The following is a 6,003-nucleotide window of genomic DNA, read 5'->3' on the forward strand; positions in this document are numbered from 1 at the left end:
GGAACCAGCACTGAGCACAATACAGAGAACCTTCTGGTCTGTTCCCTTTTCTGTGTGACTTCATGATTTGATCTTTTCTCTGAAGTGAAGTTATTTCCATTTTTCTTTATTAAAACAGAACCACCAGCATGTTCCATTGCATTTAATTACATACAGCCTGTGGCGTGTCAAATGTCCCTGCCACGCGAGCACCCGGGGCCCCAGTGAGGAACCACGGAGGCGGAACAGGATGGTGATTGCAGTCAGGGAGGAACTGGGAGCAAGGGCTCTCAAACTCCCATGTCCCGGTTCCACCAAGACCCAGATGCTGCAGACTTGTCATTGTGGGGATTCTCAGGACCTGGGACCCGTTGCTCCTGGCTCCTCAGTGAAAGTGCATAAGCCCCCATCACTCTCTTCCCTGCTGGCTTTACACAGCCTTGAAAGCCAGCCTCATGGAGCCTGAGAGCAGGATCCCTGTATGGGTCGCTGCCAGTCACTGGGAGTGAGATCATGAGAGCAGAAGTCGGGATGCTGCTGCCCTTCCCATGGGCACCCTCGGCACCTGCAGCCACAGCCAGTGCCAGCCTCGGTTACAGCTCTGGGTCAGTGAGACTCAGTGGCAGAATCTCCCACTTAGTGGATTGTGGCAAGTGCGACTCATAACCCACAGAAAGAGTGTGGAAAAACCGTTACACATTTTCTGTAAGACTTCCACTCGGGCCATTAGGAGGTGTAATGGGCTTGTTCCCAGGACTCCTCCCTTCCCAGCTCAGGGTTAATTAACAAAGTGTTGATGGGCTGGGGTGGGGGGTTCCATCTGGTCCTGGGCATGCACACACCCAGGCTGCTGCTGAGAGGCCCATGGAGGGCATGTGTGCTGATGCCAGAGCCCCCAGGGCAGAGAAACCCCATGAAGCTGCCTGTGGGTCTGTGGGGCTAGACACCCCTGTGGCTCCTGCCTTTCTGGGGCTTATTCTCTTCTCTGGGAGGCGTGCCTGGGTTTGCTGGATGGCGGAAGTGGCAGGGGGATTTCTTTTAAGCCTGTGTGATCCTTTCTTCATTTATGTTTCTTTGGGGTACCATGCTCTGATTTCCTTTCCCCAAGTATTTAGGGTTTCCTACAAAATAAAAAAGCCAGAGGTGTTACCCATTCTAGTAGAGACCCTACCACATCCTTTCCCTAAACCAGTAAAAGAGACAGGTCTTGGGATACTCTCTCTTTCTCTCTCTTCGCCCCTTTCCTCCCTCTTGTAATATCTCAAAATAGCATTCTACCTAATTATCCTTCTTGCAAATCTTTGTGTCCTCATAAAGAAAACCCTGTGCCCCATCATCTCTCGGTAAGATGGGGCCTACATCTCTCTCCCAAACTGAGTTCTCTAGTATTAACCCTTCCACCTGCAGAGCAGCTGCTGCCTGTGCAGCTGACATTTTCTCCAGCTGCCCTCAGGGTGGCTGAAGTGAGCGTGGACGCTGGTGAATTTTGGCTTGAGCAGCAGATGCCAAGACTCAGCTGAGGGCCCAGAGGAGAGGCAGGCCTGCCACCTGGCAATGGACCAGCTGGAAGGGGAAGGGCCTCTGGCGGGGCAGTCCCTCTAACTCTGCTCCATAAGTGAGCAAACACAGCAGGGGGCTGGAGCAGGGGAAGCACAATGGGCGTTTGAGTTGGGGTCTGAAACAAGAAGGAGTTGGTTCTGCTACCCACCCCCGAATTACACAAGGCCCAGCAAGGATTATCCTGACTCTGGGAGTGGTCACCTGTCACCTACAATTGCAGACGTTTATGTTAAAGTTTCATACCAAATCCAGAAATTTATAAAAATAAAAACACATCACAACCAAGTTGGTTTGTCCCTGGAATCAAAAGCTGGTTTAACATAAGAAAAGCTGTTAAGCTGATGCACCACGTTAAAGAATGAAAGAACTGTCCCAGACTGTTTGTAGCAACATTCTTTGAATTACAAAAGAACTGAAATCATTTAGAATGTTCATCAGTAGAACAATGACTACGTGAATTGTGATATAGTCATATAAGGGAGTACTGTGCCTCAGTGAAAACACCTGAGCCAGTCTTATATATATTAACATGCATGAATCTCAGAAATGCAATGTTGAGTATGAACAACATGTTGCATAATAATACACATATGAAGATTCATTTATCATAAATGAAAAATATGAAAAACAATATTATAGACTTGTAGAGGTGTATGCACATGTAGTAGGAGCATAAAGAAAAGCATGGTGATAGTGAGGTCTTACTTTATGATAGTGTCTACCTGTTTGTGGGGCTGGGGCCTGAAGAGTTTCCAGAGTATGGGTAACACTTGATTTCTCTAATCAAATGACAGATGCATGGAGCTTCATTGAATTATTCTATATACAGTGTGTATATCTTAAATATTTCACAATTCTTTTTTCAAATACTTTTTTATTTATATGCTGCTTTATTTCTGGGTACACTGAAACATTAGATGATCATAGCTAATGACAAAAATGTAGAGATGAGGGGTTGGCTTTTCTAATCACTGCTCTGAGAATGTTAATAAGTATTGTCATTACATGTTCACTTTCATATCAGCTCATTCTACTATGCCATCTAGCAGTGTAGCTAGAATACAATAAGCAGGGGATCCTCCTTCTCAGGTAAGCACTACACAGAAATCCAGTTCTGCCTGTGACAGTGGTGGCCTCCCCATTCTCCAGAGACCCAGCTGAGCTCTTGAGGAATAGTCCTAAAAATCACAAGAGAAGGGGCACTGGTGGGCCTCTGTAACACAGGGACAAAGAGCAAACAATTACTATGTTACAAGGGATTCAACTCACCACTTTTTGGAAATATCACATCCATGTCCAGGATAGTCCTGGCACCTGCTCAGCTCCCCCTCTGGAGTTTTATGGTTACTTTTGTAGGAACCTTTGAGGGGGCTAAAATGTTGTCATGCAAGTCTTCAAACCCATAAACTATATTGCTATTAATTAAAACAAAATGTTCTTAATTAAAAAGAGAAAAATGACAGCAGGGTTAGTTTTGTTAAGCTTCCAGAAGTATTCACGGTGACAATGTTCATCTAAAACAGGGTCATTCTCTCAGGTCTGCCTGAAAGTAGGAATGTTCAGAACACATGGCACTCAAGAACTCAAACAGTAGTATGGAGAAAGGGCACTTCAGCATCACAGCTAAGTTCAAACACTAATTTTCTAGAAGTTCGTATTAGTTGATTGAAAGCACAAAAGAACAGAAGGGAGGTTTTGATGAGGAAGTTACACCAGGCATTTTGCTAAGTTCTCTTTCTGCTCACAGAACAGGGCGAGCGGCGAGCAGCAGCAGCCGCTGCAATGCTCCTGTGAAATGCGACGACGGTGGGTCCCAGCTGAGTCACAAAGCACACTCAACGGGGGCTTCATCTCTTAGGCTTCTTGCTTACATTAGTAAGCAGCTAAATGGTTAGCACTTTTCTGCTCTATGATAAGCATGCAGAAGAGTCAATCTATCTAAGTGTTCATTTTTTAACTGTATCCATCACAAAATTAACTTTGCTACAGAGAGTTTGTTTTTTGCTAAATCCTAGTATGATCACTGTGTGCCCTTATTTGAGTAATATCATAAAATGGGAGTAAAAGACAGAAAGAACAACTTTGAAGAGGTGAAAGGCTGCTCTTTTCTTGTGGATGGTGCAGGGAAGAGGGTGAGGACTGGAGAACAAGATACAATTCCATTTACAGGACAGGAGCCCCTGTCACTTGACAGCTCTTTGGCACAATCGGGGCAATACACTCGCACCTGATGGAAAACAAAGGGCTCATTGGCCAGATTCTCAGAGCATTTTTTTGTAGTGGAAGCAGTGGTCATGCCAGGATTGTCCTCCATAGGCCACCACATTGGAGGCTGTACCAAACCCAGTGTTGGGGTTCTTGCACCCAGCACACTTCTTGGCCACAAAGCTCCTGCAGCCATCCACTCAAGAACGCTGGCCCTCCACAGTAGTGAGGCACCACCCAGCCAGCTTCTTCGAGCGTTTAACACACACACAGCACTCGGCATACCAGGGCTGATCCTGCTGAGTGAGTCCTCAGACGTGATGGCCTTGTTGCACTTCGCACAATGCCAGCAAATCTGGCCTCATGGCAAGTCATGCAATAGATGTCCTCCCTTTTAGGGAAGAAGCTCCCAGTCCCTTTTAGGGACTTGCTTGCAGTTGCTGCAGGTGAAGTGGTCTCTGTGTCAGACGGTCCCCTTGGACTCCATGCTCTGATCTCCTGCCACAGCGGGCCTGAGGCAGCCATCGCTCTTGGGGGTGACCGCCCACGCGGTGCACTTGTTGCACAGGATCTTCTTGCCCTTGGACACAAAGGTCTTGCTCGCCAAGGGATGCCGGCACTTGGCAAGTGTTGTGCCAGCAGCGGCCCCCCTCCTTCGAGTCTGCGCCGATGGGCTTGCGGAGTTCCACACAGGTGTTGCTGCAGAGCTTGTCAAAGCACCTCAGGCCGCAGCCGCGGCCATCCTTCCACACATAGTTCTTCCCCGGCAGGTGAGCTGTCTACCTTGTACCTGGGGGGACCCCACATTGGATATGTGGACAATGGGGTGTCTTCGGCAAGGGCTGCCGCCTGGGGTGCTGGCAGCACACGGGTTCCATCGGTCACTGCCCACACCAAGCTAAGGAGCCATGGCCGGGAGGTGCAGGTGGTAGCAGCGGTGGTAGTGGGGTGGCAGCTCAAATAAATTTTGAGTTAGCAATGAAATGAAAAGCAAAAAGAAGAGGCCATAAGGGGAACTACTATCTAGATGAACTTATTTATGAATAAGAAATAATAAGAATCTTGGTAGAAAGAAAAATGTCATTTTAGGATTCATAAGGCTGAGCATATACACATATACCCTAGACTTCAGGGGAAAAGCTTTAAAAAGGAGAAAGAATGTAAAAAATCACACTGGTAGAGAATCAAATTTAAATTCTGAATATTAAAGTCCAAGGAGAGTTAAAGCCAACCAGCTGGCCCACAGACAGTCCCTCCCAAGGCCAGTGAAGCGATGGTCTGTAACTTGAAGTCCTGATCTAGCTGGAGGCTCTGGGCTGAGCTCTGATTTACAAGGCCTTTCCTCCAAGAGGAAGGAAGGAGCAAAACCAAATGAAGAAAAAGAGAGGGGGAAACCTATTGGGGGAGAGGAAGAAAGCTGAATCCCAGAGGAAGATGAGACTTGTGAAATGGTGGAGACTCAGACGTTTCTGCAGAGCAGACAGGGACAGTGAAGCCTCAGGCACCTGCTCACAGAGGCCAAGGGGCCACCTGGTGTCCCACGGCTCTGGGGAGCATCTCTAGCAGGACAGGGAGCAGAGAGCCCAGGAGGCCTTCGGAGTGCTTCAGAGGGGGTCCGGGGTGCAAGAAGCTCACAGCTTTCAGGTGGGCGACTGAGCAAGGGGGCACAAATCCCAGACCACTGTCATCTCATAATTGGGGGCCAGGGGATGGCTAGGAAGCTGGTGGCTACCACGTGCCATCATGTTTCAAAAAAGGATTTCAAAAATGGGACTTCAACCCCCTGCAGAACCCTCCCTCCTTCCCTCTTTTTCTTTTTTTCTTCTTCTTTTTAAAAATAGACTTCATTTTTTAGAGCAGTTTTAGAATCACAGTAGCACTGACAGGAAATTACAGAGGTATCCCATGTACCCCTCCCCCCACTGCACAGCCTCCCCCACCATCGACAACCCAATCAAAGTGGGGCATTTGTTACAACTGATGAACCCATACCGGCATCATTATCATCCACAGTCCATACTTTACATGAGGGTTCACTCTTGGTCTTGTACATTCTGTGGATTTGGACAAATATATAATAATATGTATTCATCATAGTGTCACACAGAATAGTTTCACTGTCCCCAAATCCTCTGTACTCTGCTTATTCATCCCTCCTCCTCTTGAACTCCTGGCAACCACTGATATTTTTACTCCCTCCATAGCTTTGCCTTCTCCATAATGTCCTACAGTTGGAATCATGCTGTATGCAGTCTGTTT

General features: G+C 47.4%; 1 pseudogene; it reads right to left on the minus strand.

Moving 5' to 3' along the window:
* Positions 1-269: 269 nt before the first annotated feature.
* LOC150015465 (four and a half LIM domains protein 1-like) lies at positions 270-5,797 on the minus strand (annotated as a pseudogene).
* Positions 5,798-6,003: the final 206 nt, after the last annotated feature.

The sequence above is a fragment of the Furipterus horrens genome, unplaced genomic scaffold (assembly GCF_987537825.1).
Source record: "Furipterus horrens unplaced genomic scaffold, mFurHor1.1.pri manual_scaffold_3, whole genome shotgun sequence".
Lineage (NCBI taxonomy): Eukaryota > Metazoa > Chordata > Mammalia > Chiroptera > Furipteridae > Furipterus > Furipterus horrens.